This window comes from Psammomys obesus, unplaced genomic scaffold, assembly GCF_907164565.1.
Source record: "Psammomys obesus unplaced genomic scaffold, mPsaObe1.curated_primary_1811, whole genome shotgun sequence".
NCBI lineage: Eukaryota > Metazoa > Chordata > Mammalia > Rodentia > Muridae > Psammomys > Psammomys obesus.
Genome location: NW_026596073.1, coordinates 11,663,178 through 11,680,546, shown reverse-complemented (window position 1 = coordinate 11,680,546; position 17,369 = coordinate 11,663,178). Strand labels below are relative to the sequence as shown.

Sequence of the window (17,369 nt, the reverse complement as noted above, 5' to 3'; positions counted from 1 at the left end):
AGCCTCCTGCCGTCCCCCTGCATTAAAGCGGGGATCTGTCAATAAATTCATGTGTACGGACTGGAAGGGGGCTCATCGCTTTTGAAGATTTGGTAAGTCCTTCGGGAAAACTCAGCCTCCTGCGGCTAAAATGTGGCTTTTTGGCAGTGTTAGCCAGCAGACTTTTTTAGAACTCCTGTCATTGTAACAACCCTTAAGAGAGATAGATAAATGGCCGCAGGTGTCTCATCTCTCAGGGTGCCAGAGTAATGGGGCTAGAGGCAACTGAGAGGCAAAGGCTGAGAAGGCAAACTATGTTTTCTCTAAATCTGCACAGAGACTCTGATTTAAAAAAAAGAAGAATGAGTTTTCACCTTTCTGGGGGATGAAGTCTTTTGAAAAACATGGCCTTTCTTAAAAAATCTCCTGTCCAGTCATGAAGGCACACACTGCAGAATATCAGCAATCTCCGATCATATCCCTCTTAGGTTACGAACTCACAGCTGGTCAAAGTGAAGAGAATAAGTGCCTGTGGTGAACTTAGCCGTAGATGGGCATCTGTCTCCGTTCTAGCACCACCACCAAGCCTCAGGGACTAGCACAGAAGGGCGGGCAGAGACTGTAAAAGCCTGAGGCCTAGGTATAAAGAACTATATCATATCTTCTGGACATGACCAAACTACGACATCGAAGAACTCGCCATAACTGTGACTGCCTAAGTCCTGCACAAAAACAAGCCAGTCAACAGTCTATCATGGAGGAGGAGGAGCATGCCAGCCCCCACATGTAGCTGGGGAGCTACCAGCAGTTGGTGGCTTCTGGAGGGAGGGAGAGCCAGTTTTCTTTGTGGGTACAGCCCCTGGTAGCTAGCCCATGCTCCATTGGATGGCCCCACACCCATAAGTATATAAGCAGCACAAAGTGGACTCCGTGTGTTATTAAAAAAAAAAAAAAAGTTAATCTTTCCTTTAGCAGGACAGCAGCTATCACCATGAAGGTTGAGCTGTGCAGTTTCAGCGTGCACAAGATCTACCCCAGGCACAGGCGGTGCTATGCCTTGACTGAAAGGAGGGCTTCCCAGTTTCTTAATACAAAATGTGAGTCCTCATTCTTTTCCAAAAGGAATCCTCGGCAGATGAACAGGACTGTCCTCTACAGAAGAAAACACAAGAAGGGACAAGTTGGAGGAAATTCAAGGGAAAAGAACCTGCCGCGCTGTCAAATTCCAACGGGCCATCTGGTACACCTCTTGCTGATAGAATGGCCAAGAGGAATCAGAAACCAGAAGTTAGGAAAGCTCGGACAGAGCAGGCTATCAGGGCTGCCAAGGAAGCAAAAAAAGCTAGGCAGGCATCAAAGAAGAAAGCAATGGCTGCTGCCAAGGCCCCCCACAAAGGCAGCACCTAAACAAAAGATTGTGAAGCCTGTGAAGGTCTCTGCTCCTAGAGTTGGTGAAAAACACTCACTTGGTAGATCAGAGTTTAAAATAAAGATCTTTTTTAAACAAGAGAGAGAGAGAGAGAGAGAGAGAAAGAAAGAAAGAAAGAAAGAAAGAAAGAAAGAAAGAAAGAAAGAAAGAAAGAAAGAAAGAAGTTGGGACGGCTGAGGAACTGGGGTGGGGTGTAGATTTTGGAGGAATTAGAAGGTAAGTGGGGGTGAATGTGATTCAAATGCATTGTATATATGTACAAAACTCTCAAAGAGTAATAAAAAATACCATCTTTAAAATAATATAACTTAAATGAAAAAGAAACAAAGGAAGCCTACTTCAGGATAACAATCTTCCTAGAAAAAGACGCTGCAAAGATGGTGAGCAAAATAGACCTGTTTGTTAGCCCCTAATCAAAGAAAATACAAAGTCTGGGCATCTGTGCTCCCGAATCAGTTGTCAACTACAGCTATGCTCGTGGGTTGCAATGTCTTATCTGGAACGAAAGTTTTTAAAGTGCTGGAAAACTGGGCACTCAGGGTTTCTTCAGAGGACCAGAGCAAGGAAAGACATAAGTACGTTAATACTGTTCTTTTATGGGTTCCTTCGCAGGCCAAAGTGCCCAAGATTTCTAAGAAAAAACAGACTGAGAGGAAGATTAGCATAAAGACGTAAGGGGACAAAGGAGTGGCTCAGAGGGCAAAGGTGCCGCCCAGCCTGACAACCTGAACACTGTCCTTTCATCTCCACACTTCTCACACTATGGCACAAGAGTGCTGCCATTAACACACATGCACACACACGTGCACACACACACTAAACAAAATTTAAAAGGTAATAAAGATGTAGGGGTGAGCTGACTATTGTTGCCACATTCCTGTAAACTCAACATGCGGCAGGCTGAGGCAGGTGTATGGTAAATTATCTATCTGGGCTGCATAGCAAGATTCTGTGTCAGTGCAGAGGCAGGTGGATGTCTGTGAGTCCAAGGCCAGCTTGGTCTACAGAGCAAGTTCCAGGACAACGAGGGCTGCACAGAGAAACCCTGTCTTGAATAACTAAAACAGAAATCAAAACAAAACAAAGATCAAACTACAACAACAAAACCCACCCCTATCCCCAACAAAAGACCTAGGGGCTAGAAGAGACCACAGGATCCTCCCACACACATGAAGCCGTGGCCTTTCAGCCCCCAGAAACTATCCTTGCCTCTATTTATTAATACAGATAATTGATATTGTCTAATAAAATGCTACACAAAAGGACAAACCCCAGTGTCTTCTTTGTGCTGGGCAAACTCTCTATCACTGAAATATATTCCCCAACCCAAGAAATTTTGAGAAAAATCTTTCTTTTAGCTCCTTCCCACATTGAAATGTGAAGAGCTACCATTGATGGATTCCAAGCTAAACCTTCAACCCTTTACATGTATCCTAAGAGTCACAGTGGAGATGAGCCATTCTCTCCTGCCTCTTCTCTCAGAGGGAGAGCTAAAGAATAGGCAAACTAAAAGCCAACATGCCATGCCAGCTTCCAGGCTTCGAATTCCTTCTGAGTCAGTGATTCATAGAAAAGAAAATATTTGTATAGTAGGAAGCACGGGGACCTCACTGGATGTCTTTCCAAAGCTTAGTCAGATCTGAGCACATCAAGGTTTTCATTAGGGACCCCAGATCTACTTAGGGGTTGGCTTCACTGGAAAAGAACACCCAGCATAACAGAGGAAGGAGGGCACTCCCACAGCAAGGCTGCAGTTGCTGCTCTTTGGCTCTGACCTACTGGCGCATGGCACCTCCCATTGTCTCTGGATTGTTTGAATGTGTAGAACATCAAATAACCATCTGGCACCAGGCAAGCTAGACACTTTAAAAACAGAGACATTTTAGACCTCTGAGCAAGCTACAGGCTTACTCAGTAAGCTGCAGACCTACAGGCTGCAAACCACAGGGCACAATGCGTGACGGCCATCTTCCTTCTTGCTTTCTATTTGAAGTGTCATGTTTTGATTCCAGCCCACGGTTCTCACAAAGGGTAGGAACAGCACGGTAAATGGATATAGCTGGGAAACGTTAAGGATAAACACTTGTTGGGGGGAAAAAGTATTCCTTTTAGTGTGAATTTTCTCGTTTCTGAGACTCTAGAATAATATAGGACACAATTGAAGTCTGTTACACTGTAAATACAGTGGCTCTTTCCTAATTACAAATAAATTTGCCAAAAGAGATGAATTTTATTTTAAATTTACGATGGTTTTCTTCTATCTTTAGTCTTTATATTTTTCCACGGATGTGTAGGTAAGTGAGAACAGTGAATTACAGAGCACGTAAGGAAATGGTGTCTGGGATTTGCTTTAAAGTACTGAAGTGAAGATAATATGACAGATACATGAAACAAAGACAAGCTGCAAGCAAGTCAAGGTTGGAGGACAGGTATATGGAAGGCTCTCCTAGTTTGTAAATTTGTTTGAAATAAAATGCATTTGAATTACATTTTTTTTAAGCCCAAGTGATGGGCCGTGTGATCAAGAATTAACATCTAACTCCCCTGTAGGGCTGGAGAGGTGGCTCAGCTAATTAGAGCACTGGCTGCTTTTACAGAGAACCCAGGTTCAGTTCCTACCACCCATACCATCCATGGCTTGCAACCATCGGAACTGCAGTTCCAGGGGACCTGGCTTCCTCAGCATTACCAGGTATACGTGTGGTATACATACACACGGGCCAAACATGCACACACGTAAAACAAATAAATGGTCAAAAAGTGAAAACTCCTAGACACACTGACCTAGACCTCCCCCCCCCCGCGCTCTGCATTTATATAAAACAGACAGGTAGTTTTATACATATGTATAGAATATGAAAGCTAATGGAAGATGATGTGAGGGAGGAAAACAGGGAGAGGGCTAGGGAGGTAAACATGAGGACAGTATCATGATACCTGTATATGCCCACTTCGTACCAACAGTCAGTGTTTTGGACAGCAAGATGTCTCGGCAGGGACAGGCACTTGCTATAAACGGCTGACAACTTCAGTTCTATCCCCAGAACCACATAAAGGGGAAAGAACTGACTCTTCAGAATTATTCTCTGGCCTCCACACAGGCACCACGTGACACACTCAAGCTCCCTCCCCCAATAATAAGTGAAATTATTTTTTCATTCTAACAACTCTTGAACACTAGAAGCCGTACATTAGGTGATCATCTGATTGATCTTGCTGGTGTGTTTTGGTTAAAGTGAAAAAACAAGGTGTGTCTGAATTTAAATAAAGGAAGTCTCTCAAAATTTCACGGGCTTTACTTGTGAAGTGGGGTCAAGAGAGAGGAAGACCAGAAGAAAGGAGGAGTGGAGGGTTGAGTGGTCTGTTTTACTCTCCTACCAAAAGGGGCAGGGGTGGGGGAGCTCGGGAACAGAGGCTGGAAGTTCCCACGGGTGGGGCAGAAGCTGCCCCAGAAAAATGATGGTACAAATGATAGGGGGGGTTAGGGAAGCAGGGAAGAATGGAGACAGAGAAGGGGAACCTCCGTGCCTTTTGAGGAGCTTTCCCAACCGTAAAACTCAGCCCCACAACTGATGCTCCCAGTTCAAAAGGAGCCCCTGCTCTTTGGTGGCCCTGGGAACGGGGTGCTGCCCCTTGTCAGCTCCTATAAGGAAGACGAGCAGTTCATCTCTTTCTCATGGGGCTTAGGGATGAGGGGCTCAAGCGGCTTAGTCATTTAACCTGTGCAAAGAAACAGGATCCAGCTGCTTTGGAGATTAACTGCAAGGGCACATCCTGAGGTGCACAAAGAAAGGCCAAGTCTCACCAGGGTCTGGAGACCACTGGCTACCTGTCTAGGACACAGCATGGTGTTGAGAAAGCCCTGGCACCGAAGGTGGGCGAGATAGCCCACTTCTCACTCTACATGGCTATCGTACACAAAAGACACCATGACCTTATCTTTCTCCAGAGTATCACTGATAGTGAGGAGGAGCCCCCGATGGCCTCCAAGATCCCTGATTGCCTCCTTGTACAAAGACTTCTTCTGTCGACAACAGAGGGAGGAAAAAGTGAAGAGTGCCAGTATTTCCAGCCAGAACAGGCTCTGAGCGAAACCGGCATGCCAAGGAAATCTGTTCTTCTGTCTATGAATCGCCCCCAGGCGCAGGGTGGAATGTGTACCGAGCGTACTATACCCTTATCTCCCCTGCCATCTACACACCATGTTGCCAAGCACCAAACTGCTACCCTGTGCCTAGTCCATGGCCCTCAGACAAGGCTGGTGGGAGTCTCACTGTTATTCACTCACAAGGTGTCATTGAAACAAAACAGTTGGAAGCCATGTCTAGGAGAAGCGAGGCGTGGCGTCAGGGCAGGAGGTACAGGAGGGGCTCTGGTGGAACTCTTTCCAGCGTGGAGACATCTTTCCAAGGCCCTTTGGGGTAGATTTTATTTTATTTTTTATTTTTATTTTTTGCTTTTAGCTTAGATATAACTCATCTCTAGTAAAAAAAAAAAATTACATTTTTAATGTGTACAACTTGGTTAAAAATTATGTAGTCTATGAGTCTCGGCATCTGTTTTGGGGCTGCTGGGTAGCCCCTCTCAGAGGACAACTCTGTCAGACTCCCATCAGCAAGTTTAGCGGAACATCTTTCATAGTGTCAGGGGTTGGCACTCCCCGATAGGGTGGGTCTTTTATTGGGCGTTCCCTCAGTCTCTGCTCTATCTGCTCTATCTTTATCCCTCCACATCTTATAGGCAGGGTAAGTTTTGGGTTGAAGTTTTTTTGGGGGGCTGGGAGGTTGGTGTTCCCCTCTACTAGGAGAGTGGGTGTCCTCTTCAGTCTCTGTGGTCTCTAATATTAGGAGTCTCTGCCTGAGTCCCCCTCATATCCTTCCAAACAGATGCCGAGACTCACAGCCAAACATTGGGTGATGTGTAGGGCTTTTTGTGGAAAAGTGGGAGTAAAGAGAAAAGGACCTGGAGGTGACAGGAGCTCACAAGAAGACCAACAGAGGGGCTTGCTGAGACTGAAGCATCAACCAAAGACCATGCATGAACTGGACCTAGACCCTCCTACAAAGATGTAGCAGATGGGCAGCTTAGGCCTCATGAGGGTCTTCTAGCAAGGAAAGTGGGGACTGCATTGGACACAGACTCACTTGCCAGCTTTTTGATCACTTTCTCCTGGCAGGACTGCCTTGCCAGGCCACAGGGGAAGAGGACATGCTCAGTCCTGATGTGACTTGATGAGCTGGGCTGAATGGGAAAGGAGGGGGAGGGAGGGGAGGACTGGGAGGGAGGGAGGGAGGGATGGGGCAACAAAGAGGATGTAAAGTAAATAAAAAAATAAAAATTTATGTAGTCTATACCCATGTAATAACCATTCAGTCAATATATAGAATACGTTTATCATCTCTTGTTGCTCACTCAGGACTCCTTCCAGTCAATAAGCTAATAATAATAAGGTGATAATAATCTGCTGTCCATCTTCATGGACTTGTTGATTCCTAAGCTTCCTAAAAATGGAATCATGTGCAACACATTTGCGGTACATGCTCTTCTGATTTGTGTATCTTGCATTAGATACTATGTCTATTAGCCTCATGAATCTTGTTGAGTGAACAAGAGTTTGTCTTTTAATTGCCGAGTAGTAGCCCATTATAAAACATACTACGGTTTATTATCCACCCTGCCATGGTTGAACAGGTGAGTTGCTTACAGCTTTGCCTTATTAAGAAAAAAGCACCATAAAGACTTGTACGCATGTTTCCTGGTGGACATATGAATCCATTTTTTTTCTTGAAAACATACCCAAGGAGTGAAATTGCCAGATTGTGTGGTAGACTTATAATTGAATAGTTTCTTGGATTAGCATATTTTACACATCCATCTAAAACATATGAGCGTTTCAGTTAGTCCACATACTCATTAGCACGTGGAATTGAAACTCCTTTTGTTTTCAGCCATTCCTTGGGATGTGAAACACTGTGAGTCAAGAAGTGGAAACTGAGGAAGAGGCTCACTGGCCCTCAGCACCTCTCAGTTATCTTCTTATACTAAGCATTCTTTTGTCAAAATATAGGAAAAAGAAAAAAAAAAAACCACTGCAGATGTTTTAATGTGTTTTCTCTGGAGCCCAGTGATGTTGGTTGCACACAATTGTGCCTGAATACAGTGGCCGGTTAGGAATCATTTCCCTACGAGAATCACAGTGGTTTTAGAAGACTGTGGGGAGAGATTGAAGGCTTTCATTCAGATTGATCACCCTCTGCTATTCCTCCTACACTGCCACTTTACTTTGTTCAATAGATACTTGTGAACGAATTTCACTAAACAAGTGAGATGTTCTCACATTCCTTGCTCTACATTCTCCTTAGAGCTGAATCAAATCAACAGAAATAAAGGCACAACATGCTGTGGCTAGCTCTGGGGTTTTGCTTCATTGAATCTTTTTTCCTTGAGAACTATTCTAGCCATGGGTTCTTTGAGTCACGTGTGTGTCATGTGATTCCCAGAGTCTAAAAATCCTTCGGTACACGCACTGGCAGAGGGCAGAGCAGCCCAACACAGAGAGAGAGGCTTTGAGGATGTGCGTGGACAGAAGCGGCAAACAGTCACGGGACAGGACAGCAAAGAGAAACTCAGGATTTCAGGGTTCCGCCCCTGCCCCTATAGGGCCTGTAGCAGCCTTCCCTCGTCACTTCTCTCCTTGGTTCTGGGAGATACCTCAGTGCTGAGTCACCATTTTGAGTGATGCTAATTTGATGGCTAATTTACTGCTTCCTCAAGTCGTGGTGTCAAGGAGCTCTTGCTCCACCTGCTTTGGCCTGTGGATTGACAAGAAGAGGCTAAATGTCAGGAGGGCCACCCTACCTCCATCCCAACACTCCTCCTCCAGGCCAACACTGCAAATGCTAAAAATTTTACATTAAACTCAGCCAATGATAAGAAATGAAATTAAAACTAGTAAAATAAACAAGTAACTAAGAAACCATGAGATCTGTTAAATGTTGGCCTCAGTTACCTTTTCCTTTTCCCTGTGGTTATGGTTAGCTGTTGTCAACTTGACAAAGGAAGAGTTATCCAGGAAGAGAAAACACCTCCGTCAGGTTTTCTATAGGCAAGTCTTTATGGTATTTTCTTGATTAATGTTTAATTTGGGAAGGTCCAGCCCATAGAAGACAATGCCAGCCCTGGGCAGGCAAACCTGGGTTCTATAAAAAAGCAAACTGAGCAAGTCATGGGGAGCAAGCCAGTAAGCAGCACCGCTCCATGGCTTCTGCATCAGCTCCTGCCTCCAGGTTCCTTCCATGAGTTCCTGCCTGGGTTCCCCTCAGTGATGGACTGTGCATAGAATGTGTGAGCCAAATAAATTCTTTCCTCTATAGACAGATGTGCCTATGGTGTTCATCACAGCAACAGAAGGTAGACCAGGACACTGACTGTGTGCCCTTGCTCTGGTCTTTATTGTCTTTCAACCTTAACTGTTTTGATGATGATAATGATGATGCTTCATGCAGTTTGCTTTGGAAAGCATAGTGTCCTCAGAAAAGGAACAGCCATGAAACAAAGGACCTCCAGTGTGAGGTGATATTCTCTAATCCCTGGGCTGCTGTGAGATGTTTTTAGGAGAGGAGACCCTAGTGACTAATGACTAAAGAAAAACAGTCCCTGGATTGAAAGTTCACGAGCTGTAGAGGTCCTGCCAGTCCAGTTCAGTTTAGACAGTGAGAGCAAATAAAGGAGTCATAACTTTAAGTCTTAAGAAAAGTGTCTCTCGGACTATTCAACTAGTTTCGTGGTGTGTCTGTCTGTCTGTGACCCAGACGTTTGTTTGGAAGATCTCACAGGTCTGCGGGACACGAAGTCACCACTATATCATGAAACAATACTGCCCTTCCCAAAGTCACAAAATGTAAAGATGCCGATCCTGAAGTTGATCTGAGAAGCAGCCTGAGAGATGGAGGAAGAAGCAACTTCAAAGAGGCTTATGGTGAGTCCTACAGAAGGGAAATTTTAGATGAAAGCGTAGACCGCAAGGCAGCACCGTGGCCCAGTTTTCTCACATGTATTATATTTGGTTCCCTAACGTGGTTTTTAATTCCTGCGTGTATGCGCCTCTTTCTGTTGAGAACATTCTTTTCTGCATGACGTTAAAGGAAGATGGGGATGGTCTTGGTGGGTGTCACCTCCAGAGCGCTTGAGGAAGCTTTGGGATGTTTTATTGTTAGGAGAGGCAGGCTTTAAGGGCTGAAAGTGCACCTATTAAAACATGCTGTCTCTGCCTCCCCTGGCACCCAGAGGCACCGCAACCGGATCCTGTGGTTTCTGCTAGGAAATTCCATCCCATCTTCTTAAGCATTATCTTTTTTAAATGACTAAAGTGAAACAGGAAAAAAAAAATGCCTTTCTCAGGTACTTCCTTTAATCCTTAACCTACTTAGCCTGTGTCTTTCAAGTATCAAAGAGAATTAACATTATGGAATGTGAACAGCCATCTGTTGAAAAAGTTACGCTATATCTAAGGAAGGTATTAGCTATAGGCTAAAGTCTTTTGCCTGATGCCAAGTGTATATGCTATTTCCCCTAAACAGGATGGATCCAGAGGCCAGAGAGGTTCTCAGCTTAGGGTCTTCAATGAGATTGCCCCAAATATATGTCCAAATACAGGGTTTAGGACTTTACAAAGTATAAATCAAGCTTGGGCTTTTTGTGAACTTTTGTAATATTTTTCTAAGTAATTTTTAAACTCAATTTTTTTTTTAGTACCACCCTTCCTTTCTAGAAAAGGCATGTTTGGGTAGCAGCCTGAATCTGGTTTAACCCTTGCCTCCTCTCATTCAGAAAAATTCAGGGCTAGCATATCACTTTGCTCGGTCAGAAACGAGACACCATCAGCCACCACTGATTACCTCTCCACTCAGCCAACCCTTAGGTCTTTGTTTAAATGTCACTTTAAACAAAATGACACACAACAGAAGATTCTCAACAAGTTTGTATGTCATCATATTGTAGTGATTGTTTGACTCTGCTTGTCTCTAGCCTACTACTGTCCCCGCCTTCAAATGAACAAGTCCCATAGTTTCACTTTGATGGCCAAAGTATTCAACTTCATTATTCAACACACAACTGTGTAGGTACTTCATAGATACCTTTTGGTGCAGTGTACGCAGTCAGGGGTAGCAGGCGCATGGCCGCTGGCACACAGCTGGCTTGCTCTTTTTCTTGTTTATTAAGTCTGGGGACAAGCCCATGGGCTCGTGATACCCACATACAGGGAAACTCTTCCATTTTAGGCTACTAGTCTCAGGAAACACCCTTACAGACATTCCTAGGGATCTGTCTCCTAAGTGATGCTAAATCACTTAGGAGACAATGGAGACTCACCACCACAACTTAACTTATTCAGGTGTGGTGGCACACACCTTGAACAGCATCACTTGAAGGTCAGAGGCAGACCAATCTCTCGTTCAAGGATCAAACTAGTCTAAACAGCAAGTTCCAGGGACAGCCAGAGCTACATAGAAAGACCCTGCCTCAAAACAAAAAAACAAGCAAAAAAAAAAAAAAAAGTTGTTTTTAGAAAGATGGCTCCCATATAGGGAGCCAAGAATAGAGCAAAGTATGGATCCCATCGAAGTCCAACTTTGTGAACCAATGAGTTATATAGGGGTTAATTACATGAATATGGGTGAGGGGTTACTTACAGGACCAGAAATGACTGAAAGACAGCTGCTTCGCCAAAACCCAGTCCAGCATGAGTGACAGCTCATGAAAGGTGGGAATCTGGAGTGTATTGTACAGCCTACAGTTCAACAGGTTGAAGAGAGTCTCTCCCAGGAAGCTGGCCCTCCTTCTGGGCAGTCAGTTTGTCTGAGAGTGTCTCTCAGCAGCCCTTGCTGCTTACAGCAGCTTGTAAAGAGAGGAGCCTAGGGAATCTGGTCAGTTTCAGGGAATTCCTGAAACTATTGAGTTGTTTATTCCCTGAGCTTAATGAGCTTCCCTGCAGGACAGCACACTTCTCCCTGCCTTTGAACATTCTGTTGTTTCACCTTCTTAACGACATCCTATCTCAGTGGTTCTCAACCATCCTAATGCTGTGACTCTTTAATACAGTTCTTCATGTTGTTGAGTTGTGGTAACACTCAAAAATAAAATTATTTTCATTGCTACTTCATAACTGTAATTTTACTACTGTTACAAATTGTAATGTAAATATCTGTTTTCCAATGGTCTTAGATGACCCCTGTGAAAGGTCATTTGAACCCTCAGGTTCTCCTGTCTGTCTTAACATAGTCTGATTTTTGGGTTTTTTGTTTTGCTTTGTTTTGTTTTGCACTTCCCATTTAAAATACTTTGTGTTAAGAAGATTCTCTCCAAGATGGAAGGTTTTAGTCTCAGAGGAAAATGGCACACAACAGTGAAGGCCTGGATCACGTGAACCGGTGCTGCTATTTTGCATGCTTCTGACACAATGAGTGGAATAAGCTAGGTCTATGGGGATGAGTTTAGAATGGAGCAGGAGTAGATGGCCCTTAAGTGGCACCAGTGAGGAACCTGGATTTGAAATGAGAAATGGGTATGGAAATTGGTCTCACTTAATAAAGTGACCAAGAAAAATAAAATAAACAAGTCACTTTGTTTCATTGTTTTATAAGTTTCAGTTGCATCTACTTCTTTGGGCTGGAAATGTGATGGGGCATCATGGTGGCAGAGGCATGGAAAAAAAAAAAGCTGCTCACCTCATGCTAGCCAGGCAGCGAAGAGGACTAAAGGAAGGGCAAGGGCCAATATTAGCCCTTCAAAAGTATCTCCCCAGGACCCACTCCCTCCAGCCAGATTGCACCTCCTCTTGACTCCCCAGTAGTCAATTAAATTTCAGTACATCAATAGATTAAGCAGCTAGCGATGTTAGGGCCTCCATGATCTGATTGTCACTAGAAATACTCTCACAGATGTACTCACTGGTGAGTGTCTCTAATCTCCTACCTATCTCTCAATCCAATTAACTTGACAACCAAAGTCATCCATCACCACGTCTTACCTGCAACCTTATGTCCTCTTCAAGATAAAAGTATCTTTCTGCAGGTTATACTAAGCTCCTCAATGTTCCACAGTCTGTGTTCTTACACAGATATGGGATGGGAGAAAGGTCAGGCGTTTCAAAAGGATATTTCAATTTCATGAGTATGCAGTGTTGGAATCCTAAATTGATACCAGTTCATAGAGAAAAGGATATGTTTTCTTCTTAGTGACCCACACTATGTTTAAGCTTTGCTTTTGTTTGTTTGGTTTGTTTGGGGTTTTGTTTTTCCTTTGAGACAGGGTTTCTCTGTGTAACCGTGGATCTCCTGGACTCACTTTATAGACCAGGCTGGTCTTGAAATCAGAAATTGATCCTCTTGCCTCTGCCTCCAGAGTGCTGGGATTAAAGATGTGTGCCATCACGCTATTGCTTAAGCTTTGTTAGGCTTACAAAAACAAACAAAACAACAACAACAAAAATCACACAGAGGCTCCAAAGGCCCGAGCATCTTTTTTTACTTGGTGAGTCGATAAAACCCTGTTATGATGCAGTAAGCAAGCGGCACTTGTGTTCAACTCTTCAAAATGCTGTTCTGTGACCTCGAGCAGGGTCTGGTGAGTACACAGACACAGCCTCAGACTGAATGCTGATAGGAATGGCAGAACAATCATAGTGAAAGGAATTGGCTCTCCTAATGGTGGGCTAGTCAGGGTTCTCCCAGGAGAGACGATAATAAGTACATTGATGAAGAGATTGAAAGACTGAACGTGTCTTAGACGGTTATGGAACCTGGCAGCTCTGAATTCCATACCATAGGACCAGCGGGCTAGAAACGCAGACAGCATGTCTGTGGATCCCTGAGGCATGATATTCTTCCTCTCCTCCTCCTCCTTCTACTCCTCCTTTTTCTCCTTCTTTTAGAAAGCACCATTCTTTTCTCTTAAGGCTTCCAACGAATCAGATGAGATCCACTCACTGTGGAGGCTGACCAGCATCTGCTAACCCCTGTCACATGTATAAAGTACCTTACAACAGCATTCAGACTTGTGTTTGACAAAACAACTTGGCCCCATAGCTTAGTTAAATGATGTATAATAAAACAAAACAAAACAAAAAAAACATCATCACAAAGCTGGTCATGGTGGCTCATGTATATAATCTCTGCTCTGGGAAGGTCAATATAGGAGGATTGTGGGTTTGAAGCAAGCCTGGGCAACATGTCAAGACTTGTCTCAAAACAAATAAAGAAAACCATCTCATTGAAAATTCTTGGCAGCAATCCTGTGAGACTGTTGGTTCCTTTCCTGAGTCCAAAAAAAAATGATATATTATCCAACATGTACAGGGTAGAAAACACAACCTGTTTAACCTCTAGTCAGCAAAAAAGGCACAGAAGGAAGGAGTGAAGAGTCTCCAGGGAGACAGCTGTCATAGGGCAGACCTGCTGTGGCATGTGCTTCCTCCCATCTCCACCAGCCACCCCTACCAGTGGCAGACACTGGGGAACACAGTATATCCAGGAAGAATGGAAGATAAGTTGTGGCCATCGTCTGTCACAGGGAGGTATAGGCAACGTTTCTACCTTTAGGGACTGTTTGGAGATAGTTTTGTTAACCAAGATAAGTCACAGACTAGAGGCAGTGTGCCAGAAAAACCTTGGCCTTGGCTCAGAAGCCACCATGCCTGTGGCAGGTGCAGGTAAAAAAAAAAAAAAAAAAAAAAAATGACTGAAGGTGTGGTTTGGGAAACACATTGGCATTGGAGACAAAAACTTGGAAACTCTTTAACTAGTAGGTAAAAGAACAACAGAGCCGGCAGAAGAATGAGGGTGAAGCAGAGGAAATGGAATAGGTGCAGGAGGATTTGCTTGTCTGTCTGTATCGGCTTTGTTTTTGGGTCAGGCTCTCACTCTGTATGTAGCTCAGGCTAGCCTCAAACTCACCAGGAGCCTAGGCTGGCTTTGAGGGTGCAGTGATCCTCTGCTTGCAGCCATCAGGTGCTGGAATCGCAGGCGTGTACCACCACTCCTAGAGGTGACAGGCTTAAATTGAGAAGAGAATAAGGAGGGCAGGATCCCAAAAGTTACAGAGGGGAAAACCTGGGCATGGCTGCACATGCCTTCAATCCCAACATTCCTAGAGGCAAAGGCAGGCAGACGTCTGTGAGTTTAGCTTGGTCCTGAGTTCTAGGGCAGCCAGGGCTGCGCATTGAGACTTTCAAAAACCAGAGCAAAACAAAAAAGTTAAGGAAGGGGAACAGAAAGGGGGTGGGGGGTTGGGGGACCAGATGGTCCAGAAACACAAAGAAAATTCATAAAATCTCCTTCTCTTTACTGAGTATTTTCTCTCTTCCAATTTAAAAACCCTTTCTGAGTTCTTTTCCACTGAGGAAGATCAGATAGAACAGTTTACACTAAGATCATATCTGAGTTTATGATAGTGGATTGAGAACAGGCTGTTTTCTTATTTCTTCCCCCCCCCCCCCAGGATATGATGAAAATGACAGAAAAGGATTTGTGTGGTGTGTGTGTGTGTGTGTGTGTGTGTGTGTGTGTGGTGTGTGTGTGTTCATGTTTGGATGCACATGTGTGCATGTAGGCCAGATGTCAACCTTGAGTCCACCTTATTCAGTAAGTCCTCATTAGCTTGGATTAGGCTGGACTTGATAGGCCTTGGACTCCTCCTGCCTCTGCCTCTCCAGCATTAAAGAATGAAAATCACACCAACCACCAGTGACCTGCTTGTATGTGAGAGAGAGAGAGACTGAAAGAGAGAATGTCTCACTATGCAACCCTGGCTGTCTTGAAACTCAGTACATAGTGCAGGCTAGCCTTGAATTCACAGAAATTTGCCTGCCCCTGCCCTCTAAGTGCTAGTATTTAAGGCTTGTGCCACCACCTCTGGCCATGCCTTGCTTTTTCACATTTGTTCTGGGCATCAACAACTTTGCCAAGGATCTTTTTAAAAAATGTACTCAAGTCACAATAGCAAAGAGAATAAGAGTTTTCAAAGTATTCCTAGAGAATACAGATAGAATAAAGAGTTGATCCAGAGCAAAGGTTGAAAAAAAAATCACAGCAGTCATTCTAAATCCAGAGGAGGCTCCCATCTGGACAAAGCATGAAAAGTCAAGAACAGGAAGAGGACAAAAACAGGGTGTATGAACAAAAACAGATAATGGGAAAGCAATGTGAGTCTGAAAAGGGAGATGAAGAAAGAGAAACCATTGCTATCTGAAGCTCCAAACTGTCTCCTTTGGAAGGCAGAACAGCTCAGCCACAGACGGGCGTGAGAGAGCAGAGAGAGCCAGCTTGGCACTCCTGGGTTCTGCCGAGTATGTGCCTGCCCGGACACTGTAACATGAAAGCTCTGTGCTGATTTACAGTTTCCAGACCACACTACATGTAGACTGTGGAGGGTTCATTTCGGGGGGGGGGGGGATGGAATCATCTTCTCAAGAAGAAACTACCAGAGGACTGCTGGGAAGAGAGCATCTTCAGTTCCAGTCACAGACTTCCTAAACAAGACGCACATCCTGTTCTTGATGGAACCAGTGGTGGTGGTTGGGCTGCCAACTGGAAGGTGCTACAGATGTGGCTGGCTGAGGCATGGAGCGTGGCGCTGTAACCGAGTCAGAAGGAAGGAGGGCAGGGATAGGAAGTTAGCAGGCGATGTTCCAAGTTGACAAGCCAAAAGCTACTGATAATAAACATGAAAGCAACCATCCAGTCCTGTGACAACCACCCCTCATCCGTGACTGCTTATTAAAAATAAATACACGAAGATAAAAATGGCAAAGTGACCCATCCGTTTCTGCCTCTTGAGTGGTGGGACTACAGGAGTGTCCCATCATGCCCCAGCTTTACACCTTCCATCAAGTCTTTCCATAGCCAAGAAAACCAAAGCTCACGGTGAAGGAGGAGCACATGGTCAAGCCCAGATGGACTACAGGGTGAGTTCCGGGCCAACCTAAATAACTTACATGAGACCCTGTCTCAAAAGAAAAGGTAAAACGAAAGTGGAATGGAGATTTAAATCAGTGATAGAAAGCTTGCCTGCCTGGTGTAAGGCCTCCTATATTCAACCTCAGTGACTGCTAACAAAACAAACAAACAAAAACAAGACCAATACCTCCACCATGACCCAGAGCACATATGTAAGATGTGTGTGTGTGTGTGTGTGTGTGTGTGTGTGTGTGTGTGTGCAGGGGTAGGGGATATATATCATGGATTGAACCTGAATCCTCGTACATGCTGTACCACTGAGCCCAGCCTGTCTAGTGTTGCCATAGTATCCAGTGTCCACCAGATGCTTTGCCAGCTGCCGGGAGAGAGCAGGATGGCGCCTCTGCATCTAACTGTGTGGAGAGAGGCCTGTTTATTCTCCAAGGTCACATAGCTCAGCTGACCCGAGTTAAAGTGCGTGCAAACCTGAGGTCAAAGCACTGAGATCTGAATCCTGAACTCTGACTGCAGCGGCCAGCTTGTTTTTTTGAGCACGGCTGTCTGAGTCAGTACAATGTTCCCAGCTCAGTTTACAGGATCAAGAATTGGGTGGGCTCAGACTCAGAGTGAGCAATCAAGCATTAAAGCGGCTTACAGCTCAAACAGAGAAAGAGCTGAGGAGGAGGCAGAGAGGGAGTATTAATGACCTCTTTGATGGTGAACCCGACACCAAATGTGGCATAGTCCTAATAATCAGCTTGTTACCTTTGCTCTGGGAATATTGTGGATTTCGCCTCGGGGCACTCAGGTGTTCCGCAAGTACCATCTGAGCCTTTACAATGCATCAGCCATTCCCTAGGCCAGCGGCTCTCAACCTTCCTAATGTTGCGACCATTTAGTACAGTTCCTAGTACAGTTGTGGAGCCCCAACCACAAAATTATTATTTTTTTTACTGATGTTATAAATCATATGCAAATATATGATATGCAGGATATCCGATATGTGG

General features: G+C 44.6%; 1 pseudogene; it reads left to right on the top strand.

Annotated features, from left to right (window-relative positions):
• Window positions 1–967: 967 nt before the first annotated feature.
• Window positions 968–17,369, top strand: part of LOC129690494 (60S ribosomal protein L24-like) — a 40,636-nt pseudogene continuing 24,234 nt past the window's right edge.